A 20028-nucleotide genomic window follows, 5' to 3' on the forward strand; every position below is an offset into this window, starting at 1 on the left:
TGTGTTCCCATAGAAATTGTGAAATTTTTTGTTCTAGTTCGGTGAAAAATGCCAGTGGTAGTTTGATAGGGAGTGCATTGAATCTGTAGATTGCTTTGGGTACTAGAGTCCTTTTCACAATGTTGATTCTTCCAATCCAAGAACATGGTATATCTCTCCATCTATTTGTATCATCTTTAATTTCTCTCATCAGTGTCTTATAATTTTCTGGATACATGTCTTTTGTCTCCTTAGGTAGGTTTATTCCTAGATATTTTACTCTTTTTGTTGCAATGGTAAATAGGAGTGTTTTCTTAATTTCACTTTCATATTTTTCATCATTAGTTTATAGGAATGCAAGAGATTTCTGTGCATTAATTTTGTATCCTGCTATTTTACCAAAGTCATTGATTAGGTCTAGTAGTTTTCTGATAGCATTTTTAGGATTATCTATGTTTACTATCGTCATCTGCAAACAGTGAGAGCTTCTTTTCCAATTTGGATTCCTTTTATTTCTTTTCCTTCTCTGATTGCTGTGGCTAAAACTTCCAAAACTAGGTTGAATAACAGTGGTGAAAGTTGGCAACCTTGTCTTGATCCTGATCTTAGAGGAAATGGATTCAGTTTTTCACCATTGAGAATGATGTTGGCTGTGGGTTTGTCATATATGGCCTTTATTATGTTGAGGAAAGTTCCCTCTATGCCTCCTTTCTGGAGAGTTTTTATCATAACTGGGTGTTGCATTTTGTCAAAAGCTTTTGCTGTGTCTATTGAGTTGATCATATGGTTTTTCTCTTTCAATATGTTAATATGGTGTATCACATTGAGTGATTTGCGTATAGTGAAGAATCTTTGCATTCCTGGGATAAACCCCACTTGCTCATGGTGTATGACCCTTTTAATGTGCTGTTGGATTCTGTTTGCTAGTATTTTGTTGAGGATTTTTGCATCTATGTTCATCAGTGATATTGGCCTGTAGTTTTCTTTCTTTGTGACTTCTTTGTCTGGTTTTTAGTATCAGGGTAATTGTTCTTCATAGAATGAGTTTGGGAGTGATCCTTCCTCTGCTGTATTTTGGAAGAGTTTGAGAAGGATAATGTTAGCTCTCTGTAAATGTTTCATAGAATTCTCCTGTGAAGCCATCTGGTCCTGTGCTTTTGTTTATTGGAAGAATTGTAATCACAGTTTCAATTTCATTGTTTGTGGTTGGCCTGTTCATATTTTCTATTTCTTCCTGGTTCAGTCTCAGAAGGTTGTGCATTCATAAGAATTTGTCCATTTTTTCCAGGTTGTCCGTTCTATTGGCATAGAGTTGCTTGTAGTAATCTCTCATGATGTTTTGTATTTCTGCAGTGTCAGTTGTTACTTCTCCTTTTTCATTTCTAATTCTATTGATTTGGGTCTTCTCCCTTTTTTTCTTCATGAGTCTGGCTAATGTTTTATCAATTTTGTTTATCTTCTCAAAGAACCATCTTTTAGTTTTATTGATCTTTGCTATCACTTCAGTCACTTCTTTTTCCTTTATTTCTGATCTGATCTGAAATCATAATGATTTCTTTCTTCTGCTAAGTTTGGGTTTTTTTTGTTCTACTTTCTCTAGTTGCTTTAGGTGTAAGGTTAGGTTGTTTATTTGAGATGTTTCTTGTTTCTTAAGGTAGGATTGTATTGCTATAAACTTCCCTCTTAGAACTGTTTTTGCTGCATCCGATAGGTTTTCATTGTCATTTGTTTGTAAGTGTTTTTTGATTTCCTCTTTGATTTCTTCAGTGGTCTCTTCATTATTAAGTAGTTTATTTTTTACCCTCCATGTGTTTTTTTTTTTTGTTTGTTTGTTTTTTCCAGATCTTTTCCTGTAATTGGTATCTAGTCTCATAGGTTTGTGGTTGGAAAAGATACTTGATATGATTTCAATTTTCTTAAATTTACCAAGGCTTGATTTGTGACCCACATATGATCTCTCCTGTAGAATGTTCCATGAGAACTTCAGAAGAATGTGTATTCTGTTGTTTTTGGGTGGAATGTCTTATAAATAGCAGTTAAGTCCATCTTGTTTAATGTATCATTTAAAGCTTGTGTTTCCTTATTTATTTTCATTTTGGATGATGTGTCCCTTGGTGAAAGTAGGGTGTTAAAGTCCCCTACTATGATTGTGTTACTGTTGATTTCCCCTTTTATGGCTGTTAGTATTTGCCTTATGTATTGAGGTGCTCCTATGCTAGGTGCATAAATATTTACAATTGCTATATCTTCTTCTTGGATTGATTCCTTGATCATTATGTAGTGTCCTTCTTTGTCTCCTGTAATAGTCTTTGTTATATAGTCTATTTTGTCTGATATGAGAATTGCTACTCAAGCTTTCTTTTGGTTTCCATTTGCATAGGATATCTTTTTCCATCCCTTCACTTTCAGTCTGTCTGTGTCTCTAGGTCTGATGTGGGTCTCTTGCAGACAGCATATATACGGGTGTCGTTTTTGTATCCATTCAGCCAGTCTATGTCTTTTGGTTGGAGCATTTAATCCATTTACATTTAAGGTAATTATTGATATGTATGTTCCTATTCCCATTTTCTTAATTGTTTTGTGTTTGTTATTTTAGGTCTTTTCCTTCTCTTGTCTTTCCTGCTTATTGAACTTCCTTTAGCATTTGTTGTAAAGCTGGTTTGGTGGTGTTGAATTCTCTTAGCTTTTGCTTGCCTGTAAAGCTTTTAATTTCTCTGTCAAATCTGAATGAGATTCTTGTTGGGTAGAATAATCTTGGTTGTAGGTTTTATTCCTTCATCACTTTAAATATGTCCTGCTACTCCCTTCTGGCTTGCAGAGTTTCTGCTGAAAGATCCTTTCTATTCCAAGATTTTGGATCATCTTTACTATCATTATTCTGAATTCTTTTTCAGGTAGACTGCCTATTTCCTCTTCATTTGTTAGGTCTGGTGGGTTTTTGCCTTGCACCCTCATGTGCTGTGTGTTTCTCTGTTTTCTCATTTTGCTTAATTTACTGTGTTTGGGGTTTCCTTTTTGCAGGCTGCAGGTTTGTATTTCCCATTATTTTTGGTGTCTGTCCCCAGTTGTTAAGGTTGTTTAAGTGGGTTGTGTAGGCTTCCTGGTGGAGGGGACTAGTGCCTGGATTCTGGTGAATGAGGCTGGATCTTGTCTTTCTGGTGGGCAAGTCCACATCTGGTGTGTTTTGGGGTGTCTGTGGCCTTATTATGATTTTATGCAGCCTTTCTGCTAATGGATGTGGTTTTGTTCCTGTCTTGATAGTTATTTGGCATAGGGTGTCCAGCACTGTAGCTTGCTGGTTGTTGAGTGGAGCTGGGTCTTGCCATTGAGATAGAGATCTCTGGGAGATTTCTACCATTTGATATTACGTTGAGCTGGGAGGTCTCTTGTTGACCAGTGACCTGAACTTGGCTCTCCCACCTCAGAGACACAGCCCAGACTCCTGGCTGGAGCACCAAGAGCCTGTCATCCTCTCGGCTAAGAATAAAAGGGAGAAAATAAAGAAGAAGATAAAATAAAATAAAGTAAAATAAAATAAGATAAAATAAAATAAAGTTATTAAAATAATAAAAAATAATTATTAGAAAAGTTTTTAAGTAATAAAAAGAAAAGAAAGAAAGAAAGAAGAGATTAAAACCAACCAAAAAACAAATCCAACAATGATAACAAGTTCTAAAAACTATACTAAAAAAAAAAACAAAAAAAGGACAGACAGAACCCTAGGACAAATGGTAAAAGCAAAGCTATACATACTAAATCACACAGAGAAGCATACACATACACACTCACATAAAGAGAACAAGGGAAAAAGAATACATATCATTGTTCCCAATGTCCACCTCCTCAATTTGGAATGATTTGTTGTGTATTCAGGTATTCCACAGATTCAGGGTACATCAAGTTGATTGTGCAGATTTAATCTGCTGCTCCTGAGGCTGCTGGGAGAAATTTCCCTTTCTCTTCTTTGTTCCCACAGCTCCTGGGGTTCAGCTTTGGATTTGGACCCACCTCTGCATGTAGGTCACCTGAGGGTGTCTGTTCTTCACTCAGACATGACGATGTTAAGGGAGCAGCTGATTCAGGGGCTCTGGCTCCCTCAGCCCGGGAGGAGGGAGGGGTACGGATGCGGGGTGAACCTGCGGCTGCAGAGGCCAGCATGACATTGCACCAGCCTGAGGCAGGCCGTGTGTTCTCCTGGGGAAGGTGTCCCTGGATCACGGGACCCTGGCAGTAGCAGGCTGCACGTGCTCCCGGGAGGGGAGGTGTGCATAGTGACCTGTGCTTTCACACAGGCTTCTTGGTGGCTGCAGCAGCAGCCTTAGCATCTCATGCCCATCTCTGGGGTCCACGCTGATAGCCGCGGCTCGTTCCCGTCTCTGGAGCTCCTTTAAGTGGTTCTCTTAATCCCTTCTCGATGTGCACCAGGAAACAAAGAGACAAGAAAAAGTCTCTTGCCCCTTCGGCAGCTCCAGACTTTTTCCCGGACTCCCTCCGGGTAGCTGTGGCACGCTAGCCCCTTCAGGCTGTGTTCAGGCAGCAAACCCAAGTCCTCTCCCTGGAATCTGACCTCTGAAGCCCGAGCCTCAGCTCCCAGTCCCCTCCCGCCCCGGCAGGTGTGCAGACAAGCCTCTCAGGCTGGTGAATGGTGGTTGGCTCCAATCCTCTGTGCAGGAATCTCTCCGCTTTGCCCTCCGCACCCCTGTTGCTGTGCTCTCCTCCATGGCTCCGAAGCTTTCCCCCTGGCCACCCACAGTCTCCACCCACGAAGGGGTTTCCTAGTTTGTGGAAACTTTTCCTCCTTCACAGCTCTCTCCCACTGGTGCAGGTCCCATCCCTATTCTTTTGTCTCTGTTTTTCCTTTTTTTCTTTTGCCCTACCCAGGTACGTGGGGAGTTTCTTGCCTTTTGGGAGGTCTGAGGTCTTCTGCCAGCTTTCAGTAGGTGTTCTGTAGGAGTTGTTCCACAGGTAGATGTATTTCTGATGTATTTGTGGAGAGGAAGGTGATCTCCACGTCTTACTCTTCCACCATCTTGAAGCTCCTCCCCAATGTGTTTTTTCAAGTCTGGAAGATTTGAATACACAGAAGAGCTGAGGAATACACAGCCTGGAATATATAGAATAGCTTTATGTAGATGATGGCATGTTACATGGATTTTAAATAGGTAGATTTCTATCTTACAATAATATTTGCTACTCTCTTCATATGTATTGCATCTATGAACATTATAAATCCCACCATAAAATATTATGATACTGTTTTTTCCCACAAGTTTTATATTTTTCTGTTAGGTCTTTAAGTCCATGACCAATTTTGAGTTAGTATTTGTGTAAGACATGAAGTCTAGATCAAGCTTCATTTTTTTCTACCTATGGATGTCCAATTTCTCCACAACAACTTGTGGAAAAGGCTATCATTTGTGCACTGAATTGCTTTTGTGGCTTTGTCAACAATCAGTTTGGCATATTTGCATCTATTTCTGGGTTATTTTCTGTTCCACTGATTTGTGTGTGTGTATCTCTGCCAATATCATACTTTTGTGATTAATATAGCTACTGAGTAAATTTTAATATATACTAGAAGGATTTTTCCTTCTTTATTATTATTTGTCAAGATTGTTTTAGGTATTTTTTTGATATAATTTTTAGAATAAGCTTGTGTATGTGTAGAAAAACCTTGTAAGGATTTTGTTAGGAATTGCATTAAACCTATAGATTAATTTGGAGAGAAGTAACATTTTTACTATGTTGAGTCTTCCAGTCCATGAACATAGTATGTTTATTCAATTGTTTACCAGTCTGACTTCTTCTTTACATCTTTCAGAGTTTTTTTCCCTTTGTTTGCCTCTTGCATTATTTCCAGAGTTTATGGCTGTGATTATCAGGAAGGAACAAAGATAAACAATCTGTGCCATCATATCTGAATTGTAAACTTGACATATCCTTTATAAGTCCCATAATATTGCTATAAACAATTATGTGTGTTTTAAAGAAATTAAGAAGAAAAGTTAGTCTTTTATATTTAGCCACACAAGTAACATTTTCAATGTACTTATTCTTTCCTGAAGATTTGACTTTCACTTGACATCACTTTGCCTCATTCTGAAAAACTTCCTTTGCATTTATTTAGTACAGACAGCTAATATCAAATTTTCTTATTTTTTACATCTGAAAAAGCCTTTATTTAGTATTTTTAAGAATATTTTCATTGGAAACACAATTCTGGGTTGATTTTTTTTTTTTTTCTTGAGCATTTAAAATACTTTGGACCAAATACTTCTGGCAATCTTTGTTTCTAATAGGAAAAATATTATATTATATAGATATTAGCACACATATTTAGTCCATAACTATTTATATATTGTATATTATATATAAATATCTAACTACAATGCAGTTTAGGAGAATCACAAATATGTATTAATATCTTCTTATAGGAAAATGCAAAATGTAATTTATTTTAAAAATGTGGGGAGACAGTAGCTGCAGTTTACTGATTTTAAAACTCTTATTCCTCTTCCACTCTATCAAAATTTAACTTTTCTATGTTATATTACTTATGGCTTACAGCTCTATTAAAAATAAACAAGCAAAACATAAAAAAAAAAAAATTAAGATTTATTCCCTGAAGTGTACATGGCTAACTATGGCTTAACATGTCATTTTCACATGAGTTTAGCTTCCTTCTAGAATCATAATGGAGTGACATAGAATGAATGAAGTCCCTGGATTGAGGAAACAGCAATTTAAATGCTTTTGTCTTTGAACTTGAGTATTGCCTTTTGGTTTTGAGCAATTATTTAAACAATTTGAAGCTTGGCTTCCTTGCCTGTAAAATAGAAGTAATAACTATATAATGTGTGATATATAATAGATTTCTCTAAAATATCATTGAAAATTCCTTAATGCCTATCTAAAGGTAAAATGACACTGGATATGCTAAACTATTTTGTAAACTGTCCAAAACTATAAAATATTCAGTTGTGAACCTTACAATGTTGGTGTAAATATATTTATTGACATTAAAAGTTAGAGAATTTTGAGAGGTAGTTGAGAAATGGGAGAAATGTGGCAATTTTTATTTCATAATCATATCAATATATCTTAAAACACATACTGAATTTGTACTCTTTGCCAAATATTGGTCTGAGATTCAAAGGAAAACTAGGCACAATCCCTGTCTTGGAGAGGCTCACATATGGTGGGGTAGATGAAAACAGAAATAAAAAAAAAAAGTGTTTTAATATGTCATAGAGATGTGAAAATCAGGAGATTTCGAACCAGGCAGCTGAAAAAGAGAAGCATAATTAGCCTGAACATGGGACCTCATCGAAAGGTCAGAGGGAGCTCAAATCTGCCGTCTCAGTGGAGTCATTATTCTCACGCTGAGCACCCTCCTCCTAAAAGAGATTTTGCGATGTGCCGCACAACTTAATCCTCATATTCTAACTTGGAAACCTGAGAGTGTTAGTTCCAGAATTTGCCCACTTTTAATGTTTCTTCTTTTCATAATTTGTCTTTTTCATTAAATTGTGACAAAATGATATGTGCATTTATTACTGAAAATACTACAGCCTTCACTTTTCACATAGTAGTTTGTTATAAATTTAGGTAATATATAAATAAGTCGTTCAAAGTTAAAAATGTCATCAATAAACTTATATGATGGTACAAGTAAAGCATCTACATTTAACATGTTGATAAATTAATATGTTTGCCCTTTGGTTTTACTTTCCAATTCACTAAACAGTAAACCAGGAGAATGGGAACCAGTAGCTTGTTATTTATGGCCAATTCATTTTGTGACATTGGGCAAAATAGGTCTGATATTTTGTATCCCGTTTTTCTCCTTATAAAGCGTGTTTGTTGGTGGTGATGATAATGATTTTCAAGAAGATCCAGCCAAAATTACCGGCCATCTGTAAACAAATTTATAAATATGATAAAATAAAACATACTCTCTTCTATTTTACTAACCTAGTATCTCCATCCGGTGGTGTCAAACAGTAACTTCAAACAAAAGAAAGCATAAGTTTTGCTTCAGTATTTATCATTCTTGTATTCAGGAATGTATTATGGCAAACACTTATCTATTGCTCACAAAAAGGCATAATCAGAAAACTTTTAGTTTCTAAATCACAATGTGTAATACCACACTAAATAAGATGCTGACAACATTTTAGAAGTGGTTAAGGAGAAAAATAATTTTATATTTTTTAGATAAATTTATTGAATTAATTGCACTTCTAGACTGAAATTTTCCTTTAATTAAAGAACCCAGGGTCAGAAAATCAGATATTTGGAGCAAATTCTCTAAGTAAACATATAAAAATACTTATTTCAATTTTATATATGTTAAGACTTGTCTTTTGGTACAGAGAGAAATTATGACTGTGAAAAAGGAGATACTACTTATAACTTGGGATTACTAAGGAAATAATAGTGTTGAGATTTGGCAATAACATACACTGGTAATAATTTATCAGCACAAATTATTAAAGGAAATATCCAATACCTTCTTCTCTCAATTCTTGACAGTTTTCATAAAATAGCACCTTTTGTTGTTTAAATGTTCTATGCTCCCTTAAAAAAAGCCCAACAGAAGTCAAAATTTCTGCCTCTGACAATAGGCATGGTTGCTATGGAAATAATTATGACTTTTGGTGTGAAAGGATGGAAAAGCTGGAGAATTTGAAATTTTAAGAAATAAATACACTATTATCATGCAAAACTGTCTGGTAGAAAGAGACATTTAAAAAGTATATACTGAATTAATCAGAACTTTTCTAAATAGAGCATTATCCAAAATCTTTAAAGTTTTGACAGTTTCAAAACTTCAGTAAAGTGCAGTAAGAAAATGGGTGCTATGCATATGAACATTCCATACTGGCTAATGAGTTACTTACAATTAGAAGCTAGACATTTAAAAAAATTGAATTAATTTTTATAGTAAAATGCTGAAAACTAAGATTACCTAGCACTATTAATACATGGCTACACAAAATAATATGTACCTACATATACCAATATAGGTAATCATTTTAATTTGCCACTTCTGTGTTGCCATATCCTTCCCCTTCTCATCTCCCTTACAGTAGCTTATCCATGAAAAAATGGCAATATAATACACTCTCTTAAAATAGATGTATTCAATTATAAGATAAAAAGGTAATTGAAACCCCTTTTTCACACCCTTCCAACAAGCACCTTCTATTAAATATATTTTTGAAAATTGCTCACACATAGAAAATATTCATGGGTGAATGCATACAAATATTCTGTCTTTTTATTTTACAGGAAATGTTTACACTCCTTTTTTTCTTAACTGTATATCACACATATTTCCATGTTAGCACATAAGTATTTACCACACCCTTAAATGGCTACCTAGTATTAAAATGATAGATGAATTACAGTTACTTAATCAATACATGTTTGGTATATATTGAGAATTTATATATATATAAAACACATATCACATAAGTAAATAAGTAGTATCAAACTAATTTTTTTATACAAAATTTTGCAAAGTCTGTTTACATACATAATTTTTGGGCATAAGGAAGTTATTTTTATAGGCTAAATATTGTCATACTGAGAATATAAATACATTTTTGAAATTTTGATAAAATTAGCAAACTTGACCTTCAGAAAGACCAAAACAGTTAGTAACACCATTTACTGTCAGTGGTTAGAAGTTTCAATATTTTGGTATTGAAGTTAATTTATTCATAAATATCTATAGATTCATTACTGTGTAAGGCATTTTGTCAGATTCCTAGAATGAATTAGTTAATAAAATAGACACAGAATGTACAATCTAGGGGAAGCTAGCTTTTAAAACTCTGATGAAATATAAGGTAAAACTACTAATTGCTATTGATATGTACTAGGGGTTCTGGAAAAAATTTTGAGAAGAATCTGAGGGAATTGAATTTAAGTAGTCCATTAATTTGTACTCTGTTTTTGCTTATTATTTTTCTTTATATCATATGAAGTTATTCCTGCAGTTATGCCTAATTTGCTGAAATACCTTGAAGTAATTTTTCTGAGTATATGAGTAAATTGTAAAATTTCTAAAGCTTTGTAACTTGAGACCCAGCAACATAAGTAGTAGTGGGCTTCAATAAATCAGTGAAATAGCATATTAAAGGCAAAGATTAAGCTGTCCTGTGGTTCTGGCATGCTTAGGGGAGTGAATTCATGTTCTTTTTTTATTGGTTAAGTTTTTCTCCACATTGCCATGTGGTTGACAATTACCCTGCTTTGTAAGAATAAAAATCCACGCCAATGATAAGTAAATGGACACAATCAGGGCAATGGCAGATACAAGTCTGAAATGCAACTTTTACCCCAGTGTAGAGGTACTGATAGTAGCCTCACATGAATGACCGTTAATATGAGTTGCCAACACAAAAACGGTGGGCAGAACACAAAGAATGAATGTTGCTTCACCAACTGTTTCAGACGAAAAGTAAATGAAAGCACATATGTGCTTGTCAGAAATTTGATCAGCACATAGAATCTGTTATGTTATTCATTGAAAATCAGTCACCATTTTGATTATACTTCCACAAGATACAAATAAACACATTTTATATCAAGATAAAAGATATAGAAACCAAAATGTAGAGTGACAGCATTTAGAAAGATCTACTGCTTCACGTTCAAGGCATCTGTGATTTAGCAATCATTTTAGTGCCTGTATTTTACCAATGAGTTTTGACTGATTAATATTTGAAACTACTTATTCGGGACAGGAAGTATTCAAAATCTTGGTGACAGGAGCAACAGTCAAAATTTCTGAGGAATGTCCTCAAATCTAGTACCAATAAATATGATTGTATATTTCCAATTTAGACATTTTGAGAAAGGTGAAAAATCCCAGTTTTTACTAAGTCAACCGCAGTCACATAAGAGGACAACAAAATGGGACTGCAGAATGTCAAGGTTTGCTGTCAATGATGGTGATGATCACATTAACAATAATCATAACAACCAATTCATTTACTGCTTAAATGGTCCAGAACTTATGTGAAATGACGTCTAAATTAGGATAGAATAATTTCCTGTTACATCAGGTAAACTTGCACACATGCGCATGCACGCACACACACACACACACACAGAGTTTGTTCTTGCTCACACCAAATCCTCTGTAGGTCTGATAAATCTATTGAGAAAGCAGCTTATCTTTGTGTAGCTGCTCACTGGTGAGTTGCTACAGTTCTGTGGTTCTGGCCTCTCAACACATGGCCTCTGAAAGGGAAACAAGAGAGGAAAAGACACTCATTACTTCTGCTCTCTGTCAATTAGCTATTGGGCTCTGCTTTTTATACATGAGAAATAAAGGAAAGCAGGGAATATCTGATGGGCAAGATGATATGTGAATTATCACCTTTAATGTTCTTAACAGCCCTGAATAAGAGAGGAAGGCCACCCAAACTTCTCAGGAAGGCTAACATTTGGAGACACCAAGTTTAATTTTGTATCCTTGTTAATATCCTAAAATTGAAGATAATTTTCAATGTAAGCAATTCAAAGAAATATTGTAAAGCAAGACCACCTATTTGGACTTTGTGACTATATGGGACATATTTTTATGCCTTACAGCCTTTTAAAATAGTTATAAAGTAGATGTTTTTAATATGTCAATGGTAAATGACAGCTTATATTAAATAATGTTCAGTATATGCCTATGCAGGCATATATAATGAAATAAAACAATACTATAAATAATGAAAACTAATAGTTGAATAACTGTTTACAATGTACCTCCAAACCATGCTTTCCTTTGATGGAAAACAGCTGAGCACAAGCCTTGGCATCTGATTGCCTGGTAAATATTTAACTCTGTATCTCTTCATTCTGTCTGTCAAACATCAATGAAGGTAGGACCCAACTCACAAGGCCATGTGCAAATTAAATGAATGAATACCTATAATGTTCTTAGAATCATGTCTGGTATATAGAAAACATGCAATAAATGCTAGCTGTTTTTACAGCTACTATGTAAGCATCCCACTTGCTAGTGGAGTTTATATTATCAGCCAGATTCTTATACTGGTGGAGACAACCAGGCTTAGAAAGTGGAGTAATTTGTCCAAATATCACTTCTAGGAGGAAGTAGAACAATAACTAAAACTCAGGGGTTATTTTGGCTTTAAATGCAGATCTCTAATTCTTTTTTTATTCAAGTAATAAAAATCAGTAAAATTTCTATGCATGCTTTTAGTCTTTTGGTAGTGATCATCTGGGACAAATGTTTTAATATAAAAGGCTCATGAATGAGTGAAAACTAGCTGTCTATTTTCCTAATGCCTTGTGGGAGTCAATTCACAAAATTAAATTTATAAATTATGTGCTGACAAATGCATAGTGTCTCAATGTAAAAATCTTCATTCACTGTTTTTTTTGCTTCCTGTCATATTCATTTTCTGAGTTCAAGTACAATTCAATGTGTGTATTTTCTTTTGGAACAGAGGTTTTCATGAATTTATAAAATGGACAAGTCAGAGACCCACTAAAGGAAAAAGCCACAACAATTACCAAATAATGGTGCCCAAGGAGTTGTTCAGGGCTCTGGCATAGCTTGATCTTTGAATAAACTGTGAATTGAAAAAAAAAAAAAAAATTTGAAATGAGATCTTGGATAAGATGTTATATTTAATCTATAAAACATAACATCATACTTACCTAGTAGAATTGATATAAACATTAAATGAGGGAGGAAATTAAATAAGATAAATACATTTAAATTTATCAAGGATATAGTTAGTATCCAATTAATGTTAGCTAAAAACACTATGAGTTCATACAAATAAATCACTGTTGGGTAGAATTGGAGATGAAATTATTGTAGCATTTCAGTTTAGATGTTTTTCTCACATACTCTTTAGAAGGCTAGACAGCCAGCAACTCTCACCTCAGTAGAAAAGAGCTGAACTAAGGGGAAGACTGGTAGAAATGGCAGGTGGATACTAGTTTTCTTTTGAACCCTTTATTAATGGATTTAGCACATTAGAGTGTGCTTACTCACATACTTACTTCTGTGTGTTTACGCCTGACATTCTCTTCTAATAAAAAGAAAATATTAGCTAGGTTTCCATCAGCTGTAGAAGGTCACCCCTATCCTGCATTCTAGGTTCCTCTTCCTTTTCCCCATTAAAGGAAACCACTCCACCACTTTCTACTGCCCTTATCCTTGCTTTGTCATTTTTTTCAGTTTCTGTGAAATCTTTTCTGCCTTCATCTATTAGCTTCTAGGTTACTGAATATATTTAATTCTCCATCTATCTTGCTGGCTGCCCAGTCTCAATCTGGAGGTCATTTTATATCTGTTAAAGTAAAGAGTTAATGTAGTGAGGTAAAGTACTCAGAAAAATTAAAAATATTGCAGAATTAAACAGTTATTTAAAGACAACATACAGCAAACATAATGCTATAAAAATCAAACCAGTGAGGCAGAAAGAAAATGAGAAATGGGCTTCAAAACACAAAACAAATAAAACCACCTATACGGGTTTACTATGTCAAGCACTTAACTGAAAATTTTATGAGTTTTAACATATTTACTCCTCAGAACAATCCTTTGAGGCAGGTGCTGTTATTATGCCCAGTTTTCAAGGGAATAAACTGAGGTACCTGAGAATTTAACTAACTTGATTAAGGTCACACTACTAGTGAGTGGTAGAGCTGAAAAAGAAATGCAGGGTAGGCTGGCTTCACAGCGTGACCTTTGTGAAAGCATCTAGGTCATAAGTTAGATGGAATGATTAAATGAGTTAGTACATATAAAACTCCAAGGCAATTCCTATGCACCATTAATGCTCAAAACAAGTTACTTATTTTGCTTCATAATTTATATTTTTATGTTTGTGTTTATTTATGCTTTGTTTTCTACCTTTTAATACATGATACAGATTTTCCTTTTTTTAATGTGTGTGTGCTTATTTTCTTCTAGTGAATTGTGAAATTTATAACCTATCTATGCTCACTTTTCAATGTACACCTTTATAAAAGCATATATCTTTCTACTAATCAACTTTAATGATACAGCAGTGTTTATTTAATTCCCTTATGTGATCACAAGTAACATATATTTTTACTTTCCCCATTTTATCATGCCTCTTAGATTCCTTGGGATGGCCCCCGATTTTTTATCTTCTGCAGACTTCTTAAATAACAATCTTCTACCAAAAAGAAGAAAGAAAATGAAAAGGAAAGGAAAGGAAAGGAAAAGTTAAAGAAAACTGGATAAAATGACTGAACTGGATACAATGATTTTATACGCCCTCAATTCCTCGAAATGCATGAATCACATAGCCTACAGAGATCAAAGGCACGTTTGCTGGATGTAGAAGCCACAGTTGACAAACCTGGAGTTAAAAATTAAGTGTTTTATTCAGTTGTCTTACAATACAATGTGCAGACGTTTGAGAACACCCGATTTTGAGATTAAATAGTAAAAATTATTCTGAAATTAAGTTATATAAACTTAATTTTATGTGAATTTAAAACTGATCAGGCAGTGGTATAGAAATGATCTGTCTACTGAAAGTTTATACATTGTGTCTGGCTGGAGGAAATTGTTTATGTGGACCCAAATTCCTAAAACTTTCTTTATATTTAGATTTAGTGATTCTATAGCTGTCATTTATTGCTAAGGATATATTAGGAAAAATACACAAATATATATATATATATATAGAGTCAATATATAACACATATATACACACATATATATACTGTATATATATCTACAAATATATATATTACTATAATATATATTACTTTATATATAAAGGAATTTTTAATAGTAGTAAAAACTGGAAATATGCTTTCAGTGATGAATAATAAACACAGCTAACTAACAGAATAATGTTCAGCCATTAAAAATAATGGTAGAGGCCTGAACCAAGATGGCGGAGTAGAAGGACGTGCTCTCACTCCCTCTTGTGAGAACACCAGAATCACAACTAGCTGCTGGACAATCATCGACAGGAAGACACTGGAACTCACCAAAAAAGATACCCCATATCCAAAGACAAAGCAGAAGTCACAATGAGGTGGTAAGAGGGGCACAATCATAGCAAAATTAAATCCCATAACTGCTGGGAGGGTGACTCACAGACCAGAGAACACTTATACCACAGAAGTCCACCCACTGGAGTGAAGGTTCTGAGCCCCATGTTAGGCTTCCCAACCTGGGGGTCCGGCAACGGGAAGAGGAATTCCTAGAGAATCAGACTTTGAAGGCTAGTGGGATTTGATTGCAGGACTTCAACAGGACTGGGGGAAACAGAGACTCCACTCCTGGAGGGCACACACAAAGTAGTGTGTGCATTGGGACCCAGGGGAAGGAGCAGTGACCACAGGGGAGACTGAACCAGACCTACCTGCTAGTGTTGGAGGGTCTCCTGCAGAGGCAGGGGGTGGCTGTGGCTCACTGTGGGGACAAGAACACTGGCAGCAGAAGTTCTGGGAAGTATTCCTTGGTGTGAGCCCTCCCAGAGACTGTCAATAGCCCAACCAAAGAGCCCAGGTAGGCTTCAGTGTTGGGTTGCCTCAGGCCAAACAACCAACAAGGAGGGAACCCCACCCCACCCATCAACAGTCAAGCAGATTAAAGTTTTACTGAGCTGTGCCCACCAGAGCAACACCCAGCTCTACCCACCACCAGTACCTCCCATCAGGAAACCTGCACAAGCCCCTTAGATAGCCTCATCCACCAGAGGGCTGACAGGAGAAGCAAGAAGAACTACAATCCTGCAGCCTGTGGAACAAAAACCACATTCACAGAAAGATAGACAAGATGAAAAGGCAGAGGGCTATGTATCAGATGAAGGAAAAATATAAAATCCCAGAAAAACAACTAAATGAAATGGAGATAGGCAAGCTTCCAGAAAAGAATTCAGAATAATGATAGTGAAGATGACCCAGGACCCCAGAAAAACAATGGAGGCAAAGATCGAGAAGATGCAAGAAATGTTTAACAAAGACCTAGAAGAATTAAAGAACAAACAAACAGAGATGAACAATAAAATAACTGAAATGAAAACTACACTAGAAGGAATCAATAGCAGAATAACTGAGGCAGAAGAACAGATAAGTGACCTGGAAGACAGAATGGTGGAATTCACTGCTGTGGAACAGAATAAAGAAAAAAGAATGAAAAGAAATCAAGACAGCCTAAGAGACCTCTGGGACAACATTAAACACAACAACATTCACATTATAGGGGTCCCAGAAGGAGAAGAGAGAGAGAAAGGACCTGAGAAAATATTTGAAGAGATTATAGTTGAACACTTCCCTAACATGGGAAAGGAAATAGCCACCCAAGTCAAGGAAGTGCAGCAAGCCCCATACAGGATAAACCAAAGGAGAAACACGCCGAGACACATAGTAATCAAAGTGGCAAAAATTAAAGACAAAGAAAAATTATTGAAAGGGAAAAACGGCAAATAACATACAAGGGAATTCCCATAAGGTTAACAGCTGATTTCTCAGTAGAAACTCTACAAGACAGAAGGGAGTGGAATGATATTCTTAAAGTGATGAAAGGGAAGAACCTACAACCAAGATTACTCTACCTGGCAAGGATCTCATTCAGATTCGATGGAGAAATCAAAAGCTTTACAGACAAGCAAAACCGAAGAGAATGCAGCACCACCAAGCCAGCTCTACAACAAATGCTAAAGGAACTTCTCTAAGTGGGAAACACAAGAGAAGAAAAGGACCTACAAAAACAAACCCAAAACAATTAAGAAAATGGTCATAGGAACATACATATGGATAATTACCTTAAACATGAATGGATTAAATGCTCCAAAGAAAAGACACAGGCTTGCTGAATGGATACAAAACAAGACCCATATATATGCTGTCTCCAAGAGACCCACTCAGACTGAGAGGATGGAAAAAGATATTCCGTGCAAATGGAAATCAAAAGAAAGCTGGAGTAGCAATACTCATAGCAGACAAAATAAACTTTAAAATAAAGAATGTTACAAGAGACAAGAAAGGACACTACATAATGATCAGGGGATCAATCCAAGAAGATATAACAATTATAAATATATATGCACCCAACATAGGATCACCTCAATACATAAGGCAATGGGTAACAACTATAACACAGGAAATCGACAGTAACACAATAATAGTGGGGGACTTTAACACCTCACTTACACCAATGGACCGATCATCCAAAATGAAAATCAATAAGGAAACACAAGCTTTAAATGACACAATAGACCAGATAGATTTAATTGATATTTATAGGACATTCCATCCAAAAACAGCAGATTACACTTCTTTCTGAAGTGCGCACGGAATATTCTTCAGGACAGATCACATCTTGGGTCACAAATCAAGCCTCAGTAATTTTAAGAAAATTGAAATAATATCAAGTATCTTTTCTGACTACAATGCTATGAGATTAGAAATGAATTACAGGGGAAAAAACTAGAAAAACACAAACACATGGAAGCTAAACAATACGTTACTAAATTGCCAAGAGATCACTGAAGAAATCAGAGAGGAAATAAAAAAATACCTAGAGACAAATGACAATGAAAACAAGACAATCCAAAACCTATGGGATGCAGCAAAAGCAGATCTAACAGGGAAGCTTATAGCTATAAAGCCTACATCAAAAAACAAGAAAACTCTCAAATAAATAATCTAACCTTACACTTAAAGGAACTAGAGAAAGAACAAACAAAACCCAAAGTTATCAGAAGGAAAGAAATCATAAAGATCAGAGCAGAAATAAATGAAATAGAAACAAAGAAAACAATAGCAAAGATCAATAAAACTAAAAGCTGGTTCTTTAAGAAGATAAACAAAATTGATAAACCATTAGCCAGACTCATCAAGAAAAAGAGGGAGAGGACTCAAATCAATAAAATTAGAAATGAAAAAGGAGAAGTTACCACAGACACTGCAGAAATACAAAGCATCCTAAGTGACTACTACAAGCAACTTGATGCCAATAAAATGGACAACCTGGAAGAAACGGACAAATTCTTAGAAAGGTATAACCTTCCAAGACTGAACCAGCAAGAAATAGAAAATATGAACAGACCAATAACAAGTAATGAAATTGAAACTGTGATTAAAAATCTTCCAACAAACAAAAGTCCAGGACCAGATGGCTTCACAGGTGAATTCTATCAAACATTTAGAGAAGAGCTAACACTGATCCTTCTCAAACTCTTACAAAAACTTGTGGAGGAAGGAACACTCCCAAAATAATTCTATGAGTCCACCATCACCCTGATACCAAAACCAGGCAAAGATACAACAAAAAAAGAAAATTACAGACCAACATCACTGATGCATATAGATGGAAAAATCCTCAACAAAATATTAGCAAACAGAATCCAACAACACATTAAAGGGATCATACACCATGATTGAGTGGGATTTATCCCAGGGATGCAAGGATTCTTCAATATACGCATATCAATCAATGTGATACACCATATTAACAAATTGAAGAATAAAAACCATAGGATCATCTCAAAAGATGCAGTAAAAGCTATTGACAAAATTCAACACCCATTTATGATAAAAACTCTCCAGAAAGGGGGCGTAGAGGGAACCTACCTCAACATAATAAAGGCCATATATGACAACCCCACAGCCAACATCATTCTCAATGGTGAAAAACTGAAACCATTTCCTCTAAGATTAGGAACAAGAGAAGGATGTCCACTCTCACCACTATTATTCAAGACAGTTTTGGATGTCCTAGCCTCAGCAATCAGAGAAAAAGAAACAAAAGAATACAAATTAGAAAGGAAGTAAAACTGTCACTGTTTGCAGATGACATGATACTATACATAGAGAATCCTAAAGATGCCACCAGAAAACTACTGGAGCTAATCAATGAATTTGGCAAAGTTGCAAGATACAAAATTAATGCACAGAAATCTCTTGCATTCCTATATAGTAATGATGAAAAATCTGAAAGAGAAATTAAGGAAACACTCCCATTTACCATTGCAACAAAAAGAATAAAATACATAGGAATAAACCGACCTAGGGAGACAAAAGACCTGTATGCAGAAAACTATAAGACACTGATGAAAGAAATTAAAGATGATACCAACAGATGGAGAGATATACCATGTTCTTAGATTGGAAGAATTGATATTGTGAAAATGACCTTACTACCCAAAGCAATCTACAGATTCAATGCAATCCCTATCAAATTACCAATGGCAATTTTTACGGAACTAGAACAAAAAATCTTAAAATTTGTATGGAGACACAAAAGACCCCGAATAGCCAAAGCAGTCTTGAGGGAAAAAAATGGAGCTGGAGGAATCAGGCTCCCTGACTTCAGACTATACTACAAAGCTACAGTAATCAAGACATTATGGTACTGGCACAAAAACAGAAACATAGATCAATGGAACAAGATAGAAAGCCCAGAGGTAAACCCACGCACCTATGGTCAACTAATCTATGACAAAGGAGGCACGGATATACAATGGAGAAAAGACAGTCTCTTCAATCAGTGGTTCTGGGAAAACTGGACAGCTACATGTAAAAGAATGAAATTTGAACACTCCCTAACACCATACACAAAAATAAACTCAAAATGGATTAGAGACCTAAATGTAAGACCGGACACTATAAAACTCTTAGAGGAAAACATAGGAAGAACACTCTTTGACATAAATCACAACAAAATCTCTTTTGATCCACCTCCTAGAGTAATGAAAAGAAAAAGAAAAATAAACAAATGGGACCTAATGAAACTTAAAAGCTTTTGCACAACAAAGGAAACCATAAACAAGACCAAAAGACAACCCTCAGCATGGGAGAAAATATTTGCAAATGAATCAACGGACAAAAGATTAATCTCCAAAATATATAAACAGCTCATGCAGCTCAATATTAAAAACACAAACAACCAATCCAAAAACGGGCAGAAGACCTAAATAGACATTTCTCCAAAGAAGACATACAGATGACCAAGAAGCACATGAAAAGCTGCTCAACATGACTAATTATTAGAGAAATGCAAATCAAAACTGC

This window comes from Balaenoptera acutorostrata, chromosome 12, assembly GCF_949987535.1.
Source record: "Balaenoptera acutorostrata chromosome 12, mBalAcu1.1, whole genome shotgun sequence".
NCBI lineage: Eukaryota > Metazoa > Chordata > Mammalia > Artiodactyla > Balaenopteridae > Balaenoptera > Balaenoptera acutorostrata.